Consider the following 27819-nt stretch of genomic DNA (forward strand, 5'->3'; position numbering starts at 1 on the left):
TACTTTTCCTCAGACTATTTAAAACCAAAATTAAACTGTAAATATATTATGGTGGCATGATCATAATTACATGGAGATACAAGACAACAGCACCTAGGTTCCCGTCATTCATTCACTGAGACAGGGTCTTACAATGTAGTTCAGATTGGCCTTAAACTCACTATCCAGCCTAGGCTGGACTTAAACTTGCACTGAGCCTCCTGTCTCAGCCACCCAGGTACTAGGTTAGATATATGTATGTTTTAGTTCACATTTTTCTTTACCTTTCATTGAACTCAAGTACTCCTTCCCCTTTTAACCTTCAATGTTGATGAACAGGGTTTTAAAGAGTGACATTCTTAAAATTTCCCTTTATCTCTTTGAAAGATACCAAAGAATGTCTAGTCAAAAAAAGATGCCTGTACCTGGGTACAACTGCTTAGCCTTCCAATCTGGTGAATTAAGACAAAGTAGTTTTTACAGATGATGTACATATTTCTTATGTATACACGTTTCATCAAACACTGAACATCTGCAATCAGCTACTAGGACCACTACAGAAACAGTGATTTGGTCACCAAAGCTTACATAGGATTGCTTAAAAATTTTTATTAAAGACAGTACAGATTTTAAGTATCAAATGATCTTAATTTATTGACTTGTGATGAAAGTAGATTACCAGCAAAATCTCTGTAAAGTGACAAAGATGTTCAATAGTTTACGTCAGTGGTGGCGAACTTAAGGCACATGTATTACTGCTTTTCTTTTAAAATGAAAGATGTTAATGCAGAGTTGTTTTTTCACAATTAAAATCTCAGTGTTGAGTTTTTTGGGGTTTTTTTGTTTGTTTGTTTTGGTTTTTTGAGACAGGGTCTTACTATGTAGTTGAGACTGACCTTGAACTCACTAGGTAGCCCAGGCTGGTCTTGAACTCAGTGATCCTCCTGCCTCAGCCTCCCAAGTGCTGGGATTACAGGTGTGCACAACCACACCCGGCTCAGTATTGAGGTTTTAATTGTAGTTTTAGTATTTCATAATAAGTAAATGGGTTTTGGGTTAGTTTGATACTCAAGTTCCTAAAATGTTCGCCATCACTGGTCTAAGTGTACACACAGAAACTACTGAAAAAGTACTAGTATGCAGAACTGTCACACCAATTTTGTAACAGGATCTGAAACTCCACAGAAAAATCAAGATACCAAAAGCAAATCCCCAAAGACATTTATAACTATAGTAGGTAACAAGATATCATCACCAAAAGGTCTCAATGACAAAAGCAATCTGGACCCTAAATGATATTTTCTTTTTTCTTTGAGACTAGGTAACCTAGAGTGGCCTCAAAGTCAAAGAGATCCTCCCTGCCTCAGCATCCTAAATTACAGGCATATGCCACCACACCTGGGTGATAGAAGAACCCCAAAATAATCAGCTAATATTAACTATGGCAGAAAACAAAGAGAAACGATTTTTAAAACAGTTAAACACGGGCTGGGGATTTGGCTCAGGGGTTCCGCAGTCTGCCTGGCAAGCTCAAGGTCCCAAGTTCAATCCCTGGTTGGGGGGGGCAACAACAACAACAACAACAAAATAAACCAGTTAAACACTAAGACTACTCCAATAATAAGTGACTATAACCAATCAATACAAAGTTCTAAGGTACTAGGAACATCTTGGTCCCTATACAATCTCATACTAACCAAAGCACCCCATGTTCCCCTATCCCATCCCCCATTAAACCACTACACTGATTTTCACAATAATCATTTCCTTGTAAAATAGTTCTCAGTCACCTAAACTCGTTATTGCCAAAACAATCTTTCCCAAGAAAAGAAATACGATGTATCCTCTAAATTTGTTTTACGTAAGTTCCTATCCCATTTAACTTACAAATTTATCTGTAGAAGAACCCACTGCAGTGCCAATTGGTATGATGGCATCCTCCTGTTATTCCAGCACTAGGGAGGGCTGAGTCAGGAGCATTACACGAAGTTCCAGGACAACCTAGGCTAGTAATGAGTTTGAGCTGGCCTGAACAACAAAGACCAGACCACATCTTCTCACACACACACACACACACAGTGCAAGTACTATCCAGGGCATTCAGGTGTAGGTGCAGTAGAACAAAAGCAAACCTTAAAAAAAAAAAAAATCAGGCTGTCACATGGTTGGTGGCCTGCCGTCCCAGGTACTCCTGAAGCTAAGGTAGGACCCCAAGTTCAAACCACAATATACCCCCCCTCAAGTCAACTACTGTAGCCTTAAATATATCAATCCAGATAAAGTGACACACTCTTACAGATACAGCTATGTGGAACACTGCAATGGGAGGATCATTTTAACCCACGTATTCAAATCTAAATAAACCAGGCTGGCCAACAAACCAAGACTAACCCAGACTCAAAAAAACTGTCAGATTTCAAGTGTTAGAACCAGCAACAGAGGGAATGGGCCAATGTTAATTTCTTGCTTTATACAAATCTGTTATATTCAGGTTTGCTCCACATGTACTTTTTATAACATATTTGACAACCATTATAAAAATCCGAGCAACTACATTTAAAAAATTACAAATTATAAAATCACATGAATTACGATAAATGCTTAAGCAGTCTATAGGACCTGGGCTGCTGGCATATGCCTACAAACCCACCAATGGAGAGGCTGACACAGGATTTCCAGTTGAAGGCTTATATAAGGAGTTTAAGGGTAGTCTAACTACAAAGATCCTGGCAGAAAGAAAAAAAAAGCTGAGTGTGGAGGTGCACATCCTGAACTATGTAGCAAGACCCTGTCTCAAAAGACCAAAACCAGGAAACATACTTAAAACTAGCTACCAAAAAAAGAAAAAGTACTTAAGAATAATACAAATGCCACAAGATTTACTTTTTACATATTTAGGTTAAGTCCCCAGACCTTGAAAAAAGGTTTCGCTAAGTCACTAAATTGCAGACTGGCCTCAAACATTCCATCCTCATGTCACAGCCTCTACTAACTGGGATTCCAGCCACACACCACAGTGCAAGGCTGTTTGTACTTCACCTCTATTAAAAAGCACTTTCAGGGTAGGTGTGGCAGCACATATTTATAATTTCTGTACTTCATTTCTACTAGTTTCAGACTAGAGAATTTTTTCCCTTGATTTTGTCTCACCTGTTAAATAGTGATGTTAATCCACATAAATTAAGTTTTAAACAAACTCCTCTAGTACCTTGATGAACAATAACCTCTAGCTCATGGGTATAGTTTAAATACTCTATGCTTTTTGGTTTTTTGAGACAGGGTCTCACTATGTAGCCCAGGCTGGTCTCGAACTCATAGCAATCCTCCTGCCTCAGCCTCCCAAGTGCTGGGATTATAGGCGTGCACCACCACGCCTGGCTATGCTTCTTAAATGTTTGAGAAATAAAAATTTCTGCAAGATCCTAAATTTTCTGAAAGACCTCAAAAGAACAGCAGTCTGCTTGCACTCTTTAAAAGTACTAGGAAAGGACAAGTTTGGTGCCACTAGCACATAAATCCAGTACCTCTGGAAGGCCGAGGCAGAATTAAAAGTGGGCATAGGGTGGACAACTAAGCAAGACACCCAGATGGGGTGGGGTGGGTGGATGTGGTCTGTCTGTATTTATTAAATTATACTTGAGATCTATCTGCTTAGAAGTACAGGATTTTAAACCCTAGAATCAAGTTTCTTACCTAAAATTGTTTTTACAAATATAATCAGTATGCAAAAGATAACTAAATTGGTTTTCTTAATTACTCTACAGAAGAATTCTACTATAGTACAAATGACAGAATGAAAAAGACAATCCAAGTATTTTCCTAAAAATTATTGGTAACACTCCAATTTATGGTCCTGGTAAACACAATCCTATCCTATCACATTATTAAATGATCACCAAGGTGGTCTTACCTAGTGAATAAAAGTCAAATTCATTAATTTTCATTGTATTTTTAAAGCTAAAAATCATGTCTGTTTGTTTGATAAGCTTTACTCTGAAGCAATAATACAAGATTTTAGCAGGGGTGTGAAGGACAAGAAATGCTGAAGACTCCTTGAGACAAACATCTGTGCTATTCATACCCTCACCTTCCCAGTAAGCCCCAGAATATTAATATGTTTAGCAAACCTATCAATTTTGCTATGCCTCTTTGCCAACCCTAAGAGATCCTAGATTGCCAATCTAGCTAAAAATACAGGCTATGTTTTTTCCTTTGAGTTTATTGGTATTTTAAGTATACAACACAGTTACATTCATCATTGGGATCTTGTACCTTTACATGACAGATCTTGGTTTTCATTTTTTCCCCACAGCCCTGCCCTCCCTTCATCCGCTACACCCTCCCCTATTTATAAAGACTTTGTTTCCATTTTTTTCTTCTCATATTTTTTCTTGTCCCTTATTTCCCTTCCCCTACAGCTTTAGCCCTTTTCTTCCTAGTTTACATTATCAGTTATACAATGTGGATCTCTTATTTACACTTTTACTTTTAGTTTTTCACACCAGAGAAACTATTCAGTATTTACACGTCTTATATTTCACTTAAGAGTATGGCATCAATAGGCAACCATTTTCTTATGTATGGTTCTAGATTCTCATTCTTTATGGCTGAGTCATACTCCACTTTAATAGAAAAACCACATCTTTATCCAGTCTCCAAGAGATGAGCAATTGGGTTGTTTCCAAGTTTTAGCTATTACAAACTGTGCCACTATAAACATGGGTGCCCATATCACTGTGGTATGATCCTTTTAATTCTTTTGGAAAGATACCCAGCAGAAGGATAGCTGGGTCAAATGCAACCTCTAATCCTAGCTCTTTTGAGGTATCTCCATCTTGGATTTCGGGGTATGTTTTTAACAAATAAACTTTTCGGTGGGGGGGGGTGTTTTTTGTTTTTTTGAGACAGGGTCTCACTATGTAATTGAAACTGACCTGGAGCTCACTATATAGCCCAGGCTGGTCTTGAACTCAGTCATCCTCCTGCTCTAGACTCCTGGAGTGCTGGAATTACAGGTGTGCGCCACCACACCCTGCAACAAATCAATTTCTCTAAAAGTCACATTAATACTCAAGTAAACTTCTGGGAATAAGTATAGCAGTTTGTAGTTTCAGATGATTAGGGCAGAAGTGTCACACAGGCCAAAAAAGGTTACTAAGGTCATTGAAATCTGCTTGGAACTGGGCCAAAATCAATTTAAAATCAGAGTCACTCCTTCACCTCCTTTACTTTTTTGTCTCATTGTGAGAGAACACAAAAGGGTTGGCGGAATAAGTATTTCACATTTTCAGCCTGTGTGCAGTCTTCAAAACAAGCACAAAACGCAATAGGGTTCCATAAGTTCTTTTACCTCATCACCTTTCTCATCACGTAAGTTTATCAAGCATATACTTGTCTGTGGGATAGAGATAAAAATAACACATACATGGCTCCTCAGATGCCAGACCACACTAGAGGATACAAGAAATTCAGAACCATGCTTTAGAATTTCCTTTACTATCTTCTTGAGGATTTTTTTTTTTTTTTTTTTTTTTGGTACTGGGGATTGACGTCAGGTCCTTGTGCTTCCAAGGCAAGCAGCAGAATCACTGAACTAAATCCCCAGCCTGAGGATTGTTTTCTGAAAACACAGGAGTTTGGGCTACCCTTAAACTCACTGTGTAGCCTAGGCTGGCCTCGAAATTGTAGCAATTCTCCTGCCTCAGCTTCCTAAGTGCTAACCCTTTAGCATCTTTTAAACCCTCTTGTATATTCACTTCCAATTACATAAAACTTCATATGACTGCTATATTTAAAATGGGACTAGATGGCAGCAATGGGTTGACAGTTTTTAAAAGGATAATCATCTTGATGCAAATTCACAAAGTAATACTTTCGCCAGGCCAGGGATTTAGCTCAGTATGCCTGCCTCACAAGCACAAGGACCTGAGTTCAATCCCCAGTACCAAAACAAACAAAAACATACTATAACTAGACCTTCTCTTGCCTACATACACCATTATCCCCAGTTATAAGGTGTTTTAGAAAACTTTCTACATTGCCTCTATAGATCCACTGCTTCTAGTGCTCTTTCCCATGCGACTTTTGCATTAATCTCCTTTGGCCACTTCATTTGTACTCCTCCTAAATATCTCTACAGCTTCCATCACCTATCTTCCTCTGGTCTCTTACATTTCACACACACACACACACACACAGCCACCCAGGGATCAAACTCAGGACCTTCCACTTGCAAGACAGGTAGAGGAACCACTGAGTTAAATCCCTGGCCCAACCCAGGGTGTTTTAACTTGCTCCATTCACAGGGCTCATTTATCAAAAGTGTATTTCTATTATGGAATTGCTTTTTTGGGGTACCTTGTGCTTTTGAAGCAGGCAGCAGCACCACTGAGCTAAGTCCCAGCCCTAAGAAAGTATAAACACCATCTCAAGGTATATCTCTAGCAATGGGAGGACATGGTAGTTGCTTTTAGGACATTTTCAGGCCATGAAAATCTAAGTTGATTGATTTTAGATAAATTATGCTAACTGCAATCTAAGAATCAAGGAAAAATGGGGTAATTTGAAAATGTTAGCCATCTTAAAATGTTGAAGCTGTATGTGATGGTACACACCTGTAATCCCAGCAACTGGGAAGCTAAACCAGAAGGATTACTACTGCATTCAAGGCCAGCCTGGTCTACAAAGTGAGACTATCTCAAAAGACACACACCTCCTCCAAAAGTTGGGACCTACATCACTCACATCCATAACATGTAGAAAAGAAGTTGAGGTGTAACTGTCAAAACCCAAATAGTGGAATCACAAATGAGTATCAAAAGGGGGCATAAAATTTAAAAACAGATGGATCATGAATATTAAAAAATATACAGAAATTAATACTTAAAACCAAGACTCTTAAAGCTAAATTTTTAACTAGTTAGATGGGTGAAGATTTTACCATTTTGAAAAACTGCCAAGTTACATTAAAAGCTTCTTGGGAGAAGCGTGGCTGATCAAAAGTCAAATAATACTAAAGAACAAAGCAATCTTCATTAATAGTACTCACTTGAATCTGTACATGGGAAAATAATTTCAAGTTTATAGAGTATTTTTCACTGCAGCTTAGCTAAAGGGGGGCTTTTCTGAATTAAATAAATGCCATGTGAGTCCTGACTGAATACTGAAATGGAGGAAAGACATTTTTGTGACCAGAGAATTTTAATATGGACCGTGATAGTTTAGTGAATTAATGTTAATTTTGTTTTACTATTTTAGTTATACAAGTTTCTCTATCCTTATACACCAGCCATGATGAGGTTCCCTAAGAGAAGTATGCCCACACCTTTGAAATCCTTCAGGAAGAGTAACTATTCAAAGAACAAATAGCAATTTACATATTTGTTATCAATAATGATAGCTGAAAAGGGGATGGTGTGTCCTATTTACAAACTATCTGTTCAAATGCATTTAAAAATCCTACTATAATAAGTGGAAAAATGGTAGATGCCATTTATTAAGCTCTCAGAGAACAAAATTATATTTGTCATACTTGCTAATTTAAGAATGATCATCAATGGTTTAAAAGCAGAAACTGGCCCTTCCCACCACAGTTAAACAGAACAGTCCACATTGCACATTGCTGAATCATGCAATAAATGCACTCCAAAACATTTTTTTTTTCTTTTCCTGTGGATAATGGGAAATGAACCCAGGGCCTTCTACATTCTAAGCACACTTTTTAAGACTGAGCTGTGACTCCTGACAATTCTTAAAAAGTAAGCAAGGGGGCCAGGGATTTAGCTCAGTCAGTGGTTCTGCTGCCTGCCTCACAAGCACAGGAACCTGAGTTCAATCCCCTCTACAAAAATAAATAAATAAAATAAAATAATAATAAAGTAAGCAAGGGGAAGTAGATTAATATACTTGTATTAAGCTACTAAGCCTGGCATGCTGGCACATACCTAATGAGAGGCTAAGGCATGAGAACTGCAAATATGAGGAAAGCAAAGACAACTTAGTGAGACTGCCTCAAAATTTAAAAATATATTGGCAAGGTCTTGGTTCAGTGGCTCCACTCCTGTCTCATAAGCATAAGGTCCTGAGTTTGATCCCCAGTACTGGAGGGAGGGGAAGAGACTAAACTGTGTAATTCCCTATGACAAAAATGGAAATGTTAGCTGGGCATGGTGGTGCACGCCTGTAATCCCAGCACTTGGGAGGCTGAGACAGGAGGATCGCTGAGTTTGAGACTAGCCTGGGCTACATAGTGAGTTCCAGGTCAGTCTCAACTACATAGTGAGACCCTGTCCCAAAAAACCAAAACAAAAACCAAAGAAAGGAAATATTTACAATGCAGAGGCTCTCTAAAACTGCAGAAGGAGCCAGTTATGGTGGCACAGACCTGTAATCCCAATACTTGAGAGGCTGAGACAGGAGAGGATCACTATGACGTCGAGGCCACTTGGGGCTACATAAGACCCTGCCTCAAAAAAGTGAGTAAAATCCCCAAATCAACGGATGTGATGGGGGGGCACACCTGGAATCCCAGCAGTCAGCATGCTGAGAAATGAGGTTTGAGTTGAAAACCAGCCTGGAGTACATACTAAGAACATAGCTCAAGAACAGAAACAGGGCTAGGGATTTAGCTCAGTGGTGCTGCCACCTGCCTCACAAGCGCAAGGACGCGAGTTCAATGCCCAGTACCTGGAAAAAAAAAAAAAAAAACAAACAAGGAACAAAAACAAATTCCGTTTCCTCACTACAGATATTCCTCTTTTAATGACCTAACTACTATCAGATTTATCACCCACCCTAGTTTTACCTTAGGGGGATATAGTTCTCTACATCTAGATCTTGTTCATAGAACTTAATGCCTTTATTTTGTACAGTCCAACTTGTTTATACAGTACTCTATTTTTTGCTGACTGTACTACATAATACAGTACTGTAGCTTTGTTTTGTTATAATTACAGTACCGTATGCAACTAAAACCAAAGTCACTAAGCTGGGGTTTACATTAGCCATTTTTTGTTCTAAATACTGTAATGTACATTATATACAATTCCTCATTTAGTCACCAATTCATTTAATAACCTAGTCACAGGACTAGAACCGCATCATTACACATGGACTGTCTAATGATCAAGCCTCTGCATTGCCATAGCCAAGAACTCACAATCTTAAGATATTCAATTATAAAACTTAATTCGGCTCTTCTAATTTCTTCCTATAGCTCTTCCTTTTAATGTCTACCCATTAATAAATCCAATTTTCTTTGACACAAAATTGTCTTCAAACTATTCTCAGTCCTGGTCCTCTTCTATTCATATACTAGCTATACAACTAAATCTGTCAATACCCCTCCAGAATACAAATCAAATCTGGCCATTCTTGGAATGAGTGAAACATAGTCTGGATGGTATTCGAAGTGTTATTGCTTCTGCTTACCTAGGCACTGTCAACACAAGCAGAGCTCACCTTTAAAAAATGCCTCTATTTATGCTCATTTTATTAATATTAACACTATAAAAAGACAATTTTTAAAATATCAAATATACAGCGTTCACATTTTATAAATTGCAGTATTCCATATTCTTTTATGTACTTCATACTCCCCAAAGAACACAGGTCCAGGCTGAATATTTCATATTTTGATTTTTATAAAAATTCCTCAATGACATACCTTTGGCCGATTCAAGGCATTTTCAGGAGTTTCAAACTTAAAGTTTAATGAATTTTTTTAAAAATCCAAAAACTGCCGGGCATGGTGGCTCATGCCTGTAATCCCAGCACTGGGGAGGCTGAGGCAGGAGGATCGCTGTAAGTTCAAGACCAGCCTGGGCTACATAGTGAGTTCCAGATCAGTCTCAAAAAAACAATAAATAGATACCCCCAAAATTTTTAAATCCTCCAATGTGAAGCTTTCATGATAAATTTCTACTTCTGAATAGCAATAATTAGCAAACTGATTCCCAAATAAGAAATTATTTCTATACCATGAAACCCTCTCTCAGTAACTTAAAAACCTACGATGTTAAAATAGAAATACCTACTTTCATAAAAGGGTTAACTGATAATGTAAAATATAAAAATAACCTCTCCATAAATTCAAGTCACGATCAGAGACAAGGTACAGAAAACACTGAACACAGTACCCAATAATAGCAAGCATGGCTGCTCCAACAAGTTGCTAGTACATTCTTTAGAATTACTGGCACCAACAAAAATGGGCTAGCACAAGCAGGTGATATACTGAAGGTCAGTGATGACAAAAAAATTTCAGCATCACAATAAAAGAAATACACATTAAACCAAATATTATGCCTCTTCTATGACAAACATTTTTAGCTTTGTGTTTGATCATCTTTACTGATTTTTGACATATACTTTGTAACCTCATTGGCCTTAAACTATGTACACCAGGATGGCCTTGGACTCAGGACTCTCCCACCTGAAACCCTACATGCTGGAATTAATAGTTGTGAACCACCCTTGGCTTGTTTTTAGTTTACGGAGGCTCTCACTACAATTGCTCAGGATAGTCTCAAACTTGTGATCTCAAGTGACCTCGGTGTCATGATTATTACACCTAATTACATTTTAAATTATATTTACTAATATTAGTATATATATATAAAAAGAAAATAGGTGTTTTCATACAATTTTGATAACAGCAACCACCGCTTCATTTCCAGACCAATGGACTACTACTCTACCAGAAGCTGAGCTGGGCATAGTACATGTCTATAACCCAACTACAATGGGCTGAAGCAGAACTGTACGCTTGAGGCCAGTGTGTCAACCCAGTGGGACCCTACCATAAAACATAGTAAGGTCTTGGGATGTGTGGCTCAGTGGTACAGCACTTGCCTACTATAGCATGAGGCCCCGGATTCAATCCCACAGTGTCAGGGAGAAAATTGCAGTTTTGGTTCAGTAATTTCCCCTTTGAGAATTCATGTAAGTAAACAAGGATGAGGATATATTAACTGAAAACTTTATATAAATTAAAACAAGTACCAACAATGAGTGCTGTTTTTTGGGGTTTTTTTTTTTTTCGGTACAGGGATCAAACTTAGGACCTCAATCTTGTGAGGCAGGTACAGCAGCACTGAGCTGAATTCCCGGCCCCTAAACGAATTTCAATTTATCAATTTAATAAAATTATTTTTAATGATGTCATATTAACAGAGGTTTTCAAGATGTTAAGTTGCATATACAACATACAACTTAACTACATTTATACACACTAGCATATGAAAGTTCAATATGGAGAGTAACTATAAGTATTTGAATATTTCCTCAACTAAATGCACACATCTGTAGAACATCAAAAATGTTGACTGGATCTTGTACTAATTTGAGGGCTCATTTATTTGAAGTCCCAACTGACAGATTCTTTCTGTATTACCAACCTTCATAGTTAACTGTGCCATAATGCCGGGGATTTAGCTCAGTGGTTATACTACCTGACTCGAAAGTGCAAGGTCAAAGTTTGATCCACCATACAAAAGAAAAAAAAAAAAAAGTGTCATAATTCAGTCCTAAAGCAGTTAAGTCAAAATCCAGCATTTTTTTTGTCCTTCATATATTCACCAAGAGCAACCTTTGTCTTACATAGTGAAACTTTCATCTAACATCCATTTAGTCTTGAGAACATTATGTCACTTGGAAACCAGGAATTCCTGATCTACAAGCATCAAAAAGCAATTAACAAATATGTAAAAAGATTCAGAATAAAGTCTATAAATCTAGAGTGGAAGAAAAAAAAAGTCCTAATCTATCTAAAAACTTAATCTAATCTAACTGAAAACTGTCAGTGAAGGTGAAAAGTTGAGATGGAGTGCCAAACTGCAACCCAAAATCCATTTTTGTAATCAAGTACCAACACTGCAATTAAACCTGAATACTGAGGTTCTAAAAAAAATTACACCTTTACTTTTTAAAAAAAAACAGTAGCACACACACCATAGGTTTACCACCACTGACCTAAGAGCAACAAAATAGTGTTGCTTTCCTACTCAGGAAAGAGTATCTTTGTATTTATGAGATATTTAAGAACGTAAGCCTCTTTTTATCTTACATTCAGAAATTTGTTTATAGGTTTAGCCAAACAAAATCAAAAGCCAACAAGCAATCTAAGCAGAAGGTACAGAATTTTACTGTTCTGATTTTTTTTTAAAGATGCTGGATAAAATGGTTATATAACAAAATTCCAGACTCACTTTGATGGGCATTACTATTATTTTTGTAGTATTGGAGACTGGAACCAGGGAGTACTGAGCAACATCTCCAGCCTTTTTAATTTAAGATGAGGTCTCTCACACTTCCAGGATTTGGAATCCAGATGCTGTAAAATAACTAGGGGTTGGTCTGGGGATTTAGCTCAGGGCTGCCCATGCCCACCTCACAAGCAAAAGTTCCTGAGTTCAATCCCCAGTACTCCCCCCCGGCAAAAAAAAAAAAACAAACTTGGGAGTCTCACTAAATTGCCAGGCTGGCCGCCTTAAAGCTGAGGTCCCTCTTGCTTTAGCCTCCTCAGAAACTTGGATTATACCATACTCAACCAAATTTACAGGGTGTGTGTGTGTGTGTGTGTGTGTGTGTGTGTGTGTGTGTGTGTGTTAAACTCAGTGTCTTTACTACATCCCTGGTTCCTTTTTGTTTTTGAGACATTCTTAGTATATTTTTTTTTACCTCAACTAAGACAGACACTCTAATATCCCTGAGGAAACCAAGGCCAGAAAATAATTTACTTTGACCAAGCATGGTGGCTCATGCCTGTAACCCCAGCACTCAGGAGGCTGTGGCAGGAGGACTGCTGTGAATTCAAGGCCAGCCCAGGCTACACAGGGAGCTCAAAATCAGCCTGAGACTGTTTCAAGAAAAAGAAAGAAATCTACTTCCACTTTAGCAAAGGTGAAGTATCTATGTAGTTAAAGTGAAAAGGAGGCTGACACATGCTTAAACCGAAAGTGGCAGTGAATCGAACCTTTTTTCTTCTTTAAAACTGTAGTATTAGAATTGAGCCTGGGGCCTTGCCTAGGCTATGCAGGCATTCTAGTGAATGATTTCCCCAGATTGAATTCAATCATTTAATCTTATTATATATATTGCTCACAAAGGTAACAGATACATATGGTTTATTTTCTGTTTATTGAGACAGAATCCATGTAGTTCAGCCTGGCCTTGAACTCAAATCCTCCAGTCTCAGCCTGGGATGAAAAGCACCACAATTAAGGATATACATTACTATACCATACTTTACTAAGACAGTGTTATATATATTGCTGACAAAGGTAACAGACACATATGGTTTATTTTCTGTTTATTGAGACAGAATCCATGTAGTTCAGGCTGGCCTTGAACTCAAATCCTCCAGTCTCAGCCTGGGACGAAAAGCACCGCAATTAAGGATATATATTACTATACCATACTTTCCTAAGACAGTGTCTTGGCTAAATTGCCCTGATTGGCTAGATGGGCTAAAACTTTCCATCTTCCTGCCTCAGCCTTTTAAGTTACGGGAATTACAGGCAGGTAACCACCAGTTCACAATCTTTATACCTGATACTTATTGTGAATTAAAGAATTAGAGCCAGATGTGATGACACACACCCTGTAATCCTAGCACTTGAGAGCCAGAGGCAGAAGAATCACCTTAAATTCAAGCCAGCCTGAACTACAGTGAAATCCTGTCCCAAAAAGGAAAAAAAAAAAAAAGTTGGTTACATTACTATATAAAATTAGTACCTCAATGTATTTAATGATATGTATATTTCTGACTAGCTGAAATGATACTACCCTTTATCCAAAATGTTTTAAATTACTTTTTAGATCTATTAATAATTTGAGGAAGCAACTGTTTCAAATTTTTTATAGGAAGTGGTCTCTTTATAGTGCTTCATTTCCAATTCACACAAAATGTGGCTGCACTGAAATCTTCAAATCTATCAACAAACATGAAAAATACTCGGCAGGAAGTCTATCAAAATTCATAATTCCCCCAAAAGGAACAACAACAAAAAAGTGAACATAGTAGAAACCAGTGGGTTTTGGGGGGGGCAGTGATTTGAGACAGGGTTTCAGGTGGGCCTTGAACTATAATAACTGGGCTTATCCGTAACTCACAATGATCCTCCTGCCTCAGCCTCTCAAGTGCTGGGATTACAGGACTGCCATCACCATGTCTGGTCAGTGATTTTTTTTAATGTGCACACAATATTTCTAGGGTAGGGAGCAAAATCCTATTTTTCTATCACAATACTATGCTGGAGTTTATCATATCCCTAAGAGCAAGGGAGAACACTACTTATTCATAAGACTTCTTTCCAGTTTACTGTGGAAAGCTTCAGTTACTAAACTATAAATTGAGCATAATTTCTAACATAGTTGAATTTTTAAGTCTCTCAGTCCATAATGTAATTTTATCAAAACCCTTAGGAGCATATTTGAAAAAAATCATTTTTCACGTTCTAGGAAATACAAGACTTTTTGGTATTGCTAACACCTCAGTGGAATCTGGGGAAGCACCCAGCCATCAAGTACATTATTTCTGTATTAATAATATGAAATCACCACATATAACAGTCTATCAATAAATTAAGATCAAGAGATTTCTATATTTAGAATTACAGATAAAGACTTTAGCTGAAAACAAAAAATACAAAAGCTCCTAAAAAAATTTTTTTTTTTGAGATAAAGTCTCACCATGTAGTTCAGGCTACCCACAAACTCAAAATCCACCTCCCTCAGCCTACACAGCGCTGGAATTATAGGCATGCTCCACCACGCCCAGTTAGCCCTGGATAATTTTTGGTAAGAAATCTAAATTTATGGTACTGCCACACTCTTCATCATTCAAATCAAAGTAATACAGGAATTGTATCTAAATTTGTTATTTGTGAAATACAACTAAAAACAGTGGAATTGCTCCTCTTGGTCATCCTCAATTTGACTCTCATCACTAAGGGTTAACTACCAAGAACTTGTCTTAAAAAACATTTTAGCTAAGTGCATGGCTATAATCCCACTTACTCCAAAGGCTTCAGTGAGAAATTGAATTTAACATTACCCCCAAAACAAAGTTCAGTAATAATTACTCTCTTGTAGCCAGGCATGGTGGTGGTGCACACCTTTAATCCCAGCACTCGGGAGGCTGAGATAGGAGGATTGCTGTGAGTTGAGACAAGCCTGGGCTACATAGTGAGTTCCAGGTCAGTCTCAACTACATAGTGAGACCCTGTCTCAAAAAAAAAAAAAATTACTCTCTTGTAGCAACTCTCTCAAATTCCACAAATAATTATGTGTTAGCAAAAATAAATTGGGGAATCCCTTTTCTCAAGGTAGTGATTCAGGAATTTAAAGAGTATTTAACAGTAATGATGGGGGCTATTTTAATAGCTGAGCATGGTGTCACACACCTGTAATCCCAGCTCTTAGGAGGCTGAGGCAGGAGGATCATGGTGGGTTCAAGGCCAGCCTAGACTACATAGACTGTCTCAAAAAAGCTAAATAAAAAGCGTCATACTTAGATACTTCAACTACTTTGAAATTCATCAGTCAATGCATTATGACAAGAAAATGTAGAACCAGTTCTAAAACTGTGAAGTGTCAGTTTCCTCAAACTCACTACCCTTTCCAGCCAAAACAATTTGGTTTTTGAGTACTCATTGTGCCTCCAAGAACCAATTAATCACAACTACCTAGCACGGTACTGAGTATCTACAGAAAAATATCGTATTAAGGATTTGCCTCCAAATACCATGAGGGACCCCAGTACTGCGGGGTGGGGGAGGGTGGATACCATGAGGGATTGAGTACAACAGGTATGGATAAAACAAGCATGGCTAAAGATTTTAAAAGTTGGACAAGTGCCAAGCATGGTGGCACACATCTGTATTCCTAGCTACTTGGGAAACAGGACAGAGGATGAACAGTCTAAGCCCAAACTGGCAATAGAGACCCAACCTTAAAAAAGTAAAAAGTTGGGGCCAGGGATTTAGCTCAGTGGCACTGTGCCTGCCTTGTAAGAGCAAGGTCCTGAATTCAATCCCATACCAAAAAATTAAAGCTGGACGAGTACATGGAGATTCATCACATGTATGAAAACGGCCCTGTTAAACCAAATATACATGTGCATATGTATGCCTACAAAGATAAATTATACAGAAAGTCAACTTAATAGCTGTTTCAATAGAAAAATATCTACAAACATTTTTAACAGGGGGAAAAAATGGAACCAAGACCTGTCATATAAAGGTACAAGATCCCAGTAATGAATGTAACTGTACTGTCTACCTAGAATGTACCAATAAATTCAATTTTTAAAAAAATTTTTTTACAATTAAAAAACAAACATCAGAGGCAGTGAGTGTGAATAAGACAGACTAAGCCTTAAGATAAAGCAAGAGACCAAAGGTAACTGATGAAACCAGAAAAAAAGTATTAACCAGGCATAGTGGCATAAGCCTGTGTGTAATAATACCAGCATAAGAAGCCTGCAGCAGGATTCTTAGGACAGTCCAGGCTATATACCAAGTTCAAGGTCAGCCTGAACTACCCAGCAAGAATCTCCCTTTACAGCGGGGCATTAGCTCAGCAGTTCAGTGGCCTGCCTTGCAAGCACAAGGACCCGAGTTCAATCCCTGGTACCAAAAAAAAAAAAAAAAAAAAAAAAGGGATATACTCATGAAGAATCTCCCTTTAAAAAAAAAAAAACATACTTAGTTATCAATAGCCAACTAATGACTTTCTGTAAGTAATCTGTACCACCTCTTGGCAAATAGTTTAAAAACTATGCGTATTCCCTTGAGCAATTATACTACCTTAATTCTAAAACAAAGATACTTACAAATTTAGCTATAAGATTCTCAAATTTTATGAAAGAACAGACTGAGGCCCATTAAGGGCCCAACAATAAACTAAAATACACTATTAATAGTGTACACATTTGTAATGTAATGCTATTTAACCTTTTTTTTTTTTGTGGCTCTGAGATTTGAACCCAAGGACTCTCAAATGCTAGGCAAACATTTCACCACTGAGCTACATCCCAATTATTAAAATGTTTTAGGTCTGTACCTACTAACAAAATATTCAGGTTAAATAATATCTTGTTATAATAGAATTTTAAAAATCCACATCAAGCTGGGCATTGTGGTGGTACATGCCTATAAGCTCAGCACTTGAGAGGCTGCAGCAGGAAGACTGCCAGGAGTTCAAGGGTGGCCTGGGGGACTACTAAGATCCCATCTCAAAACATAGAACAGGGACAGATATTTAGCTCAGCAGTGCTGCCCCCTGCCTTAAGCACAAGGTCCTGAGTGCCTCCCGTGCTTCCTTCACAGTGTACTTACCCAAAGATGCTACACTCAAAGGATTAATAGGAATGACACTGAAAGCTGAATGGTTTCATCACCTTCAGAACACATAATTTTAGAGGATCACTGCAAGTTTGAGCCCAGCCTGAGCTACACAATGAGTTCAGGGCCAGCCTGGACTACACAGTGAGACTTTGTCTCCAATAAAACACAAAACAGTAACAAAAACACACAATCTTACCAAGATAGCCCAGAGGCAATTTATGATTAAAATGTACAGCCAGACATGGTAGCAGACACGCCTATGATAAGTTTGAGGTGGCCAGCCTGAGCTACACTGCAGAGTGAGTTCAAGGCCACTCTGTACTACAGCGAGAATCTGTCTCAAAAAAGAAAAAAAGTACTCAACAGAAGTACCATTGAGGACTGGCTAGAAAAATCTAACGCTGGTTCAATTAATTCCCATGAGATGTACATCAGTTTTTTGTTTTTTTTTTTTTTTTTTTGTACCGGGGATTGAACTTGGGTCCTTCTGCTTTTGAGGCAGGTGCTGGATCCACTGAGCTAAATCCCTGGCCCCTACATCAGCTTTGAAATCAACTCAGAAGCCAGTAGTTAAATGTAAACAGCAACAGGAAGAATATGATCAAATTAGATCCAATTAGATTAAAAGGAAAAAAATCCAAATGTTCTGTAATCTGATAGTGCTCTCTCTGGAAAACTGTTAATTAGAAACAAAAACTACTATGTTGCTGATTGTAATACTGAAATAGTCTTAGTACATAAAACAAAACAAAGGTCTTTCAGAATCTCTTAAACAGAGTTATCTCAGCTCAGAGGCTATCAACGTTAACTGGACATATATCTTCAGACGTCTAAACCTTCACATAGAAAATAAATTCTGTAACAGAATTATCACAGTGGTAGCTTTTAGTAAAAATCTGAAAGAACTCTAACCTTTTGAATGAATAAAAGAAAATTACAGTGGTCTGAGGTTTGAATCTAACATTTAAGACAGTAAGAAGGCTTGTGTGACTAAAGCACAGTAAACTAACAGTAAAACAGACACAGCAATCTTTTGACTTTACTGCTGAAACAGCAGCCATTTGGTGAACTTCAAACATGAGCTCTTTCAAGCAATGTATCCTTCAAACACTTTTAGTTTGTTTTTGAGACAGGGTATCACATGTAGCATAAAATACCTTTAACTTTGCAGCCCAGCCTGGCCTCAAACTCTTGATAATCCTCCTCAGCCTCCCAAGAGGGCTAGGATTACAGGCATGTCCCACCACATCCAGCCAAACACGACATTTTAATGGGTAAATTTAAGAACACAGATTAGCTGGGAGGGTAAAAAAAAAAAAAAAGCAAACCTAGTCCAGTTTGCTGGCCCTTGCCTGTAATTTCTAGCACTTTGGGAGACTCAGGCAGGAGGATTCCAACTTTGAGCCCAGCCTGGGCAACTGAGAGAGACTGTCTCAAAAAATGAAAAAGGAGCTGGGGATGTACCTCAATGTGAAGCCCGAGTTCAATCCCCAGCATCACAAATTAGTAATTAAAAAAAGCCCATTGCAATAATACACATGACAATAGGAGATTAAAGATGGATAAGAGATAGCCGTCTAAGTGTGGCATTCTAAGCGCTGATGATTTTTTTTAAGGGCCAAAGGGGAAGTACGAAAAAACTACACTCAAGCCAGGAGTGGTAGTGCATGCCTGTAATCCCAGCACTTGGGGAGGCTGAGGCAGGAGAATCGCTGAGTTTGAGACCAATCTGGGCTAGTGAATTCCAGTCCAGTCTCAACTACATAGTGAGACCCTGTCTCAAAAAACAAAAACAAGCTGGTTATGGTGGCGCACACCTGTAATCCCAGCACTCGCGAGGCTGAGGCAGGAGGATCACTGTGAGTTCGAGACCAGCCTGGGCTACATGGTGAATTCCAGGTCTGTCTCAACTACATAGTGAGACCCTGTCTCAAAAAACAAAAACAAGCTGGTTATGGTGGCGCACACCTGTAATCCCAGCACTCGCGAGGCTGAGGCAGGAGGATCACTGTGAGTTCGAGACCAGCCTGGGCTACATGGTGAATTCCAGGTCTGTCTCAACTACATAGTGAGACCCTGTCTCAAAAAACAAAAAGCTACACTCAAGACTTTGGCCTAAGTGATATGAGAATTAGGGGTTTCATTGGTCAAAAAGGAGCAAGGCTTTAATTGCAGTACTTGGGAGGCAGGGCAGGAGGATTGAGACCACCCCAGGCTACACAGTGTGTTCAAGGCCAGCCTGAACTACAGAACATAAAAAAATGGTAGGGAGGGAGGAAGAGAAAAATAAATTAGCCAGAAGGGCCAAGGATTTACGTTTAAGGGAAGAACAGGTAAGTCATTTTGGATTTTTAAGTTGATACACTTGCTATTCATGTGAACTGTTAACTGGACAGTTAACTGGATGGATGGGAATTTACTAAACAATAAAGTCCAGGCTGTTCACGTGAGTTTGGGAGTCATCAGCTTGTAGGTATTATCATGACACTGAAAATAATCCATGAAGTGTGGGCAAAAAATGGCATGTGTAGGACCCAGGATAGCTCAGCGGGATAGCGCCTGCCTGACAAGTGTGACATCCTGAGTTTGCTCCCCAATACCAAAAGCAAAAACAAAAATTGTATGACTAGCTAAATGACAGCCACAGGGTGAGATGAGGACTGAAAAAGCATGAGATTTAGCAACATATAACTGGATTATTGTTTTAAACCATAAGCAGGGGCCAGGGATTTAGCTCAGTGGTTCCGGCGCCTGCTCTGCAAGCCCAGGAACCTGAGTTCGGATTCCCCGTGCGAAAAACAACAACAACAACAACAACAACAAAAAAAACATAAGCAGAATTACTTCAACTAAAATTTAAGTCCATGCTTCCACAGAATGCAGTGAGAAAGATTAAAACCACACCTGGTAGGTCAGGGATTCAGCTCAGTGGTTCCACCACCTACCTGCTTCATAAGCACAAGATCCCAAACCCCAGTACCCAAAAACAAACAAAAACCATAACTGGTATGAAAAGCTAAAAGTGTTAAGATTCAAATTGTATAACTGAAGAAAAGGGCTAAAGGTGTAGGGGAAGTGTAAAGGGTAGGGGAAAGGAAATAAAGGAAAAGAAAAATTATGAGGAAAAGAAATGGAAACAAAGTGATTTTAAATAGGTAAGGGTGGAGGAGTGAAAGGACAAGGGGAAAAAATGAGAACCAAGATCTGTCATGTAAAGATGTAAGATCCCAATGATGAATGTAGCTATGCTGTTTACTAAACTCAAAAAGATTAAAAAAAAAAAAAAAAAAAAGAGTAAAACCACCATGATAGCTAGCCCCAAAAATCTACTACATTGCTTGTATCTTTGTCATTTCAAACATGAACTTAGGGACAAAATATATCATATACATAGTAATTACAAAACTAAAAATTAAATCTACCAGCAACCAAAAAATGAGTAAAGTCCAAAGTTATGAGGGTTTGTTTTGCTACTTTAACTGAATTCCAGGTTTTTCTACAATAGTTAATTTATGTCAAGGTGATTCAAAAACAAGACTGTTATTTTCCAGATTGAATTTATATAACACCACTTATTTGTAAATCTAACTTGGGGTAAATTTTTTAAATTCTTTGTCTCAGTATTCTTATCTCTGGGATATGAATAGTTCACCCTGTTATGTAAAGGTACAAGATCCCAATGACAAATGTAACTGTACTGTATAGCTAAAATGTACCAATAAACTCAATGAGAGAGAAAAGAAAGAATAATAGTCCATCTACTCAGAATTGTGATGACAAAGATAGGTGTAATGGCACCTGAAATCCCAGCACTCCAGAGGCCTAGGGAGAAGGACCGACTTAGCCTGGGCTAAAAGACCTTGTCTCAAATAATAACAAAACCACAAATTGTGAGGATGAAATAAATTACCAGAGTAACAACTTTATCAGCTGTAGACACAATCAAGCTGAAGAATAGGTTCAGTATTCCTCATGTGCAAAGTGTGAGATAAGCAACATTTCAGATTTCTTTTCCCATTTTGGGGGGCAGGAGGGGCTTAAACCCAGGGAAATACTCATGCTGAGCAAGCACAACAGTCACTGAGCTACTTCTTGATGATCCGCCCTTTTGCGATAAGTTCTTGCTAAATTGTCCAGGCTGGCTTTTTTTCTTTATTTTTTTGGTAGCAGGGATAAAACTCGGGACCTTGCACTTCCAAGGTTGGCAATGGAACCACTGAGCCAAATCCCCAGCCCCAACATGGCTTTTAACTTGAAATCTCCTACTTCAAACTCCCAAGAAAGAGATTACAGGCATTGCCACCAAGCCCCACTCAAGATTTTTTAAACACTCGCACAGATTTCACTAGTTCAGCATCCGTAATTTGAAAACCTGAAACTTTTTCAGCATCATTTAGGTGCTGGGAAGTTTCCAATTTGAAGCATTTCAGGTTATGGATCTTCAAACTGAGAATGGTGGCACAGGCCTACTACAACCCCAGATATTGGGGGGCTCAATCAGGAGAATCCCAAATTTTGAAGCCAACCTATTTAGAGACCATCTCAAACTAAAAAGGTCTATGACTTTTTATAGACTATGATGCCACATACCTGTAATCCCAGTATGCAGAAGGCTGATCAAGGCCAGCCTGAACTATATATTGCCATCCCATCTCAGACTATTAGTTTAGGTAGGTAGGTTTAGGGATGTAAATCATTGGTAGAGTGCTTGCCTGATACCAAGGAGACCTTGGGCTCAATCCCCATTAATAAAAAAAATGGTGGATTTTCAATTTAGCAACATTCAATCTTTTTACATTTTTCCCTTATCAAAAATAAATTGGGCATGTAAAAAGAACGAGTAACTTCCTAGTTCCCAATCAGTTCTCATTTAACCTAGCCTCTTCAGACTTAATTGCTAACTCAGGCCTTCTGCTTTTCACAAGACAGACTGCTTATAACCTAACTTAATGCCTTACATGCATTCTTGGTCCTCATGAGTGACACCTCCTAATAAGAGCCAGTAAGTACTTCCTCAGAAATAAATCTAATTTTCCAAAATCAACAGATTCTTGTCCCCAAGATAGACTAGATCTCAAATAACCCTGTAAGATTCCTGCCTTTTGCTTCACACATTTTGGGTAACTATTTTCCAATAGGTCTTGCTCCAAACTTAAACTTTTTTCCCTTTATCTGTGCTTTCAGATGTAACCTGATCTTGGCTTGACCATCACAGCCCCTTTACTGCAGGCACTCTCACCCTACCTAGTCTAAATTTAGTTTACTTCATCGTAGCGATGTTTTTCCTTCATGCATCCAGTGCAATTTCTTTACACTTCCAAAAGGAAAGGTGACATTTTGTCCATCCTTATATGCCCAAATCTAATGATGGTTTTCCAGAATAAGGACTCAAAGGTCTAACAAGCATCTCTAGTTGAGATGTTCTTTCTATGAGCATCTCAAAATTCAATGCTTAGTACTTTTTCTCTCACCCTCCCTTCTCAACCCTACATTGCTACCTATTTACACTCTCCAATGTCTAACTCCATTCCAGGAGCTAATAACCCTGAATCATACCAAATCTATTTTTCATACACCATGTTGGTTTTTTTTTTTGGTACCAGGGATCGAACTCAGGTCCTTGTGCGTGCAAGTCTGGCAGCGGAACCACTGAGCCCCACCATATCAATGTTAACACCAAGTATTCTTAAATTACCACCTAATCTCCAATTTCTGTAGCAGTTATCTTTTTGGGGGCCAGGTCATCATCGAGTTTAAAAAAAATCTCCTACTTCGTCTTATTTTCCTATATGCCATTTCCTCACTTCTCTAACAGTAGTATTTCTAATAAAATCCTGGTATCATTTGCCAGTCTGGAATCCTCAAACTGGGTGTGGTGGCACACAACTGTAATCCTAACACTCAAGAAGCTGAGGCAGGAAGACTACCATGAGTTAGATAGAGGCCAGCCTGGGCTAGTGAGTTCAAGGGCAGCCTTAACAGCAATACCCTGGTTTCAAGAAGAGTCTTCAATGGCTCACTACTAGAAAAAATAGAAACTCCTGCCGGGCACAGTGGCTCACGCCTGTAATCCCAGCACTCAGGAGGCTGAGGCAGGAGGATTGCTGAGAGACCTGCCTGGACTACATAGTGAGTTCCAGGTTAGTCTCAACTACATAGTGAGACTCCGTCTCAAAACAAAACAAAACAAAACAAAAAAAATACAAACTCCTTAGCATGGTACTGAAATTTTATGATCTGGTTTTGCTTTGTTTTTGAGACAGGGTCTCACCACACAGTCTATATAGGCTGGCCTAAATTCAGTATGTAAACCTGGCCAACCTCAGACATGCTACAATCCTGCTTCAGCCCCGCGAGTGCTCAGGTCATAGGCCTGAGCCATATCTGGTTTTAACCTAAGATTCAGTTCAGCGTTTTTTTGTTTTTGTTTTTGGAACCAGGGATTGAACTCAGGTCCTGGTGCTTGAGAGGCAGGTAGTGGAAACAGCTAAATCCCCAGCCCGTAGGATTCAATTCAGTTCACATCCTCTTAAAATCGTTCACTGACTGACCCCTTGAGTCAATTTGGTACCCATTTTTGCATGTTTCTACAGTATTCCTGCTTACTGCTAATCATGGTACTACCATTATCTCATTCACATTTCCCTCAGTAAGCTTGTCTCTTAAAGCTACTAATACTTATATCCCCCAACCAGAAAAATGAGATATAAAATGACCTTTTCAGGAATATGGAATAAAGCACGCCAAATCTAAAGAAAATTGTCACACAACAACCAAAAATAAGCGGGCATCAATACAATCTTGACCCTTAATAAAGACTTCATTCATTTTTCCAGAGATATAATTCTGGAACTTGTGCTTTCACTTTTTTCTTCCATTGTTTTCTTTTTATTTAAATGAAACTTCATTTGACTAATTTTATTTTTCTGGTTCACATGGATGGGAAAGGGATTAAGTATGTGATTTATTGCTCTAGCACCCCAGCACTGAATATGCCTTTTAAAAAGCCATCCCATGTATCTTCTCCAGGTCAAAGTCTATTGCAGCAACCTTAAAGTAGTTATTAAAATATTCCACTGTAGAGCCAAGCATGGTAGCACATGTCTGTAATGTGACACTCAGAAGGTTAAGGCAGGAACAAGACTGCCTCAAAAACAATGAAAATTTCACTGTAGTAACTAAAATACCTAAGGTCACAAAAATCCTTAACTCTATTCATAACTTCATTGATCTTTCCCCTTATCCTCATAAAAATACATGAGGCAGTAGACAGGTTTATAAGCTAAAAGGCTCTTCCTACCATCAAAGCAAGTACACTAGACTGTCCAATAGATAACGCCCTCAAACCAACAATGAAAAAGAATCCAGTCCTAGATACTTAATTCAGATGCAGAAATTAATTTAATCTTCCTGCTATGAGATTAAAAACCCTATCTTCCTTTTTTTTTTTTTGGTACCAGGGATCGAACTCGGATCCTTGTACTTGCGAGGCAGGCAACGGAACCACTGAGCTAAATCCCTGGCCCCCTTCCCTATTCTTAACTCCTAAAAAAAACATTCTATTTATAATATGTCTTTTGTGGCTTGATTCACGTTAAATTTACTTAAGGTAAATACAACCCAGAATACTGCCACAAACCTAAAGATTAAGTGATACAAAAAGGGCTCCCTAGAAATGTCCTTGCCTTGTTGAAAAGCAAGACATTTCAATTTTAAGTAAATTTCAGCTTTTTCTAATTACAAAAAAACTCTCTAATCAGCCCCAGTTAGTTTAAAACTCATTGTTACAGTAGTTTACAAGTAACTGAGGATGCCTCTCTGGAAAACATCACAAGATGTATACCCAAAAGGGTCAACCCAAACAGTTCCAGAGGATATAACCTATCACATCAACTAAAATGAGTCTCTTTCCTAGTGTTTGCAATGAAACCAAGTGGACCTTACACCTCTTACCATCACCCAGGAAGGGTGTGCATCTGTTCCGAAGGCCCCCCTGGCTCCAGGTCATCCTGGCTGATGCTGCTCCAGGCTGGGCATCCATGTTGCTGCAGCTTGTGGTTTGTGAGGAGTAGTGTACAGGAAAAGCAGGATGGGATTTCAAGGGAAACAGGAGGAAGATGGCTTTCCAGGAAAATGCCATCACTATAATAGGTGTTAAGTAGTACCACACACATTTTATTGCAGCACAGTTTAAAAATTTAACAAATGAAAGATTAAAAATAAAAAAACAAAAATAAAAAAAATTAAAAATACAGACGTCCAGAGATGCTCTAAAACAGTTAAGTTAAAGATCAGGAAAAATAAGGTCACAGACTTAACAGCCAGTAAAATTATTGCCAGTGTGGGGAAGGGGTTGAGGGCAAGGGTGAGGTTGGGAGAGAAGGTTTACGTGATCAATCCACTTAAAAATGCTAATGCCTTTGCTTTCTCTCCCAAGATGTATTAAAACTTCAAAGTTAATCAGGAGGCCGAAGAAATTCTTACAAACATTCAGAAAAACTCGATTTTAATCCGGTTAAAAATCATCAGTGTCATTATCATCATCATCATCACCATCATAAGTATAATAATAGTAATAATAATAATAGTAAATAACTAGTAACAACAATAAAAAGGAAATCAGCGGAAAGTCAGGAAAAATGTAAAAAAAAAATGGAATAACTTACTGTAGCTGAAGATCAAAAAAATCTCACTGTAAAAAAACAAAAATAAAAATAGTCCAGATTAGAAAAACGGGAGGTGAAAAAATGTCAAGTAAGTAAAGTTCATTTCTTTTCTTTCCAAAAGCAGTTTCCATGAAAACCGCAAGGGTAATGTTCTCAGTAGCAGACAAGCAAAGCCCTTTCCACATCATCCATTAATCTTAAAAATACACGAGGAAATAAGAGAGGTCAGTTTATAAGAGGCTAAAAGGCTCCTCCTCTAACCCAACTGCTAAAAAATAGAAATATTAAAAATTACATCTTAAATCCAAGTCCCGTTTTTGGAAACAATTAAAAAAAAACACCTGTAAATTTGCTGTAGTGCACATCATGTTGCATCATTATGTATAAAATGTCTTTATAAAATCATTTTGAAATGGGAATGTGTGTGTTCTGAAAGGGTGGGGAAAGGAGGTTAAAAATCAAAGCTGAGCTCCAGTGAGTAGGGATGGGGTTCGCCTTGCTGCCCTGTGAAAGGAGAAGGGACAGATTGAGTCAGAGTTCCTCAGAAATGTTGTGCCCTAACCCCTGACAGAAACATCTGTCTATTGCATCTAATACATTTTGGTAAAGCATAACATTTCACTGGGATGGGAAGAGCCTTTATAGAATCATCACTTTTACCAGTGACTGTCTTGACAATTCTTTAACATCAATAGCTAAAATTAAATATGTCAACATTCCCTTAGGGACTCTAAAAGAGAATACACTTCAACATTTATGTTGATAATCATCAGTTTGGGCAAGGAAAATAAAAGAACCAGGCTAACACAGAGATAAAGAAGTGAGCAAATGTCAAATATTGAGAAGGTAAGCAGATTTGTGGGTTTTAAACTTTTAAGCCTATGTACTTTTTCCTATAAGTTAATACAGACCAAAGGCAAATGGTCTACCACAAAGATAAACACGAGATGACTCATCTATTCTCAAAACCAATGACTGGGCTTGGAATGGTGGTGCATGTCTGTCATTCCAGCTACTTGGGAAGCTTGAGGTAGAAGGACCCCAAGTTTGAGCCCAGCCTGGACAACTTGGCGAGACCCTCTCCCAAAATAAAAGGACCAGGGATATATGAAGCCTTGCCTAACACTGGCAAGGGCCCTAGGGTCAACCCCCAATACTGAAGAAAGAAAAAAAGAAAAAGAGAGAATGAGTGATAAAACCACAAGGCCTGATGGGGAAAAGATGTTATAAGGAGCCTTTCTGTCTGCTGACCATGAAATACCACACATATGAAGGGAAAAGCTTACTGTGGCCACTGGGTAGTTAATGTTATAAACAGATGAAAATATTACGGTCCTTGTGGAATTTGTGGTTCACATCTCAGCCATAGAGATACAGATATATACACAGCACTAATTACAAGTTATAGAGTAAAAGAATCTGATTATCTGATACAAACCGGTTATATTAACTAGAAGAACTGCAAATAGACTGTAGTTCACTGTGCAAATAAGCATGAAATGGTTGCATTCCCATTTCAATATTTAGTCATGAGGTCGTCGTATTCTTCCTTACAGATTTCAGTAAACTCGAGCCATCTTTTTTTTTGGGGGGGGGGTAGAGACAGGGTCTCGCTAAGTAGTTCAGGCTGGCCTTGAACTCACTTTGTAGCACAGGCTGGCCTCAAATACATGGCAATCCTCCTGCCTCAGCCTCCCCAGTGCTGGGATTACAGACGTGCGCCACCACGCCCAGCTTAAGCATCTTAAACTGAGTGGGTCCTTGAGCCAAATATGAAAGATTACAGGTACAAAGATTTTAACTACTAATTTTTTTTAGTACACAAA

The 27819-nt window shown here is 38.4% G+C and overlaps 1 protein-coding gene across 5 annotated transcripts in view; it reads right to left on the bottom strand.

The window, feature by feature from the left end:
• Hnrnpc (heterogeneous nuclear ribonucleoprotein C) overlaps positions 1–27819 on the bottom strand; it is a 58105-nt gene that overhangs the window by 24959 nt on the left and 5327 nt on the right. For 2 of the 5 annotated variants that reach the window (XM_010637835.3, XM_010637836.2), the window contains exon 1: positions 25994–26025. The exons of 1 other annotated variant lie outside the window; for it this stretch is intronic. The gene's annotated coding sequence lies outside the window, so the exon portion shown is untranslated. Of the gene's footprint in view, positions 1–25280; positions 25901–25993; positions 26026–27819 lie in introns of those variants that run through there. 2 more of the 5 variants (XM_010637831.3, XM_010637834.3) reach the window with 2 other exon arrangements.

This window comes from Fukomys damarensis, unplaced genomic scaffold (assembly GCF_012274545.1).
Source record: "Fukomys damarensis isolate Sample0158 unplaced genomic scaffold, DMR_v1.0_HiC HiC_scaffold_17, whole genome shotgun sequence".
Taxonomy (NCBI): Eukaryota; Metazoa; Chordata; class Mammalia; order Rodentia; family Bathyergidae; genus Fukomys; species Fukomys damarensis.